This window comes from Octodon degus, unplaced genomic scaffold (genome assembly GCF_000260255.1).
Source record: "Octodon degus isolate 3935 unplaced genomic scaffold, OctDeg1.0 scaffold00277, whole genome shotgun sequence".
NCBI classification, from domain to species: Eukaryota; Metazoa; Chordata; class Mammalia; order Rodentia; family Octodontidae; genus Octodon; species Octodon degus.
This window is the reverse complement of record NW_004524853.1, coordinates 63,739-64,918: the sequence shown is the minus strand read 5'-3', so window position 1 is coordinate 64,918 and position 1,180 is coordinate 63,739. Positions and strand designations below refer to the sequence as shown.

Below are 1,180 nucleotides of genomic sequence, written 5' to 3'. Positions count from 1 at the left end.
GAAATCATTGAGCATATGGCTTTTAGAGGAGAAACACACAGCAAACAACAATCTTAAATGTCAGAGCAACCCCATTTTAGCACACCCGTTTTTCAAAAATGTAGCAAGAAACATAATCAAATAAAGCTCAGAACATAAATTCAATCAAGAAAATTACATTTTTAATTGTGTACAATCAAGAGAAGCAGTTATACAAGATTTCTCTTAACTAGAATTTCTTGAATTTATTGTAAACATAAAAAAAATCTATTCTATCATCATGAGGAATATCAACATATTTATCAATGTTGTATTTGGTCATAGAAGACATCCTTGTCTTATACCAGATCTAAGAGTAAAAGATTTCAATTTTTCCCTATTTAGAATTATGTTAGCTGTTGGGTTGTCATAGATAGCTTTTATCAGATTGAAGGAGAGGCCATCTATTCCAATTTTCTGTAGGACTTTGAACATGAATGAGTGTTGGACTTTGTCAAAAGCCTTTTCTGCATTAATTGAGATAGAGTGTGCCTAAGGAGAATCACATGGAGAGAAAACATTCTAAGGCTTTTACAGAGAGCAGATTGGTCAAGCAATGGCCGTGACTCATCCACGTGGCTGACACTGAAAAATGATCTACAACCTGAGGTACAGGGTCTCGTGATAAATCCTGAGAGGATTTGACTAACCTTGTCAGATTCAAAAGTTACATTCTTGTCATATAGGTCTTGCTTTATCTTGTTCTTTTTTTTTTTTTTTGAACTAAAATATCATTTAGTTCAAATATATGGAACGCTTCACAAATTTGCGTGTCATCATTGTGCAGGGGCCATGCTAATCTTCTCTGGATCGTTCCAATTTTAGTATATGTGCTGCTGAAGCGAGCACTTACCTTGCTCTTAACCATCCAGCAGAAATGTATAAAAATGAGATATAAAAAGTAAAGCCATATTAATATGCTGAGCTGTGAAAGGCTCAAGTCAACAACTTCTGACATTGCCAGTCCTACGGATAATCCACTACTATTATGGACTACTGGACTATATTGGATTAATTTGCTGAATTCATGCACCTATAATATTTAAATGGCAATGGAATGCCCATCTCTGACAAAACTAAACAAAAAAAGGGGATATAAATGAAGGACCATTTTGTATCTGTATATACAAAATAGGATAGATATACAGCTATTTTCTCTTAT

The 1,180-nt window shown here is 34.0% G+C and overlaps 1 non-coding gene across 1 annotated transcript; it reads right to left on the bottom strand.

Moving 5' to 3' along the window:
• Positions 1–760: 760 nt before the first annotated feature.
• LOC111814173 lies at positions 761–867 on the bottom strand. The gene has a single exon (XR_002819218.1). It is a non-coding gene; the product is annotated as a U6 spliceosomal RNA (small nuclear RNA).
• Positions 868–1,180: the final 313 nt, after the last annotated feature.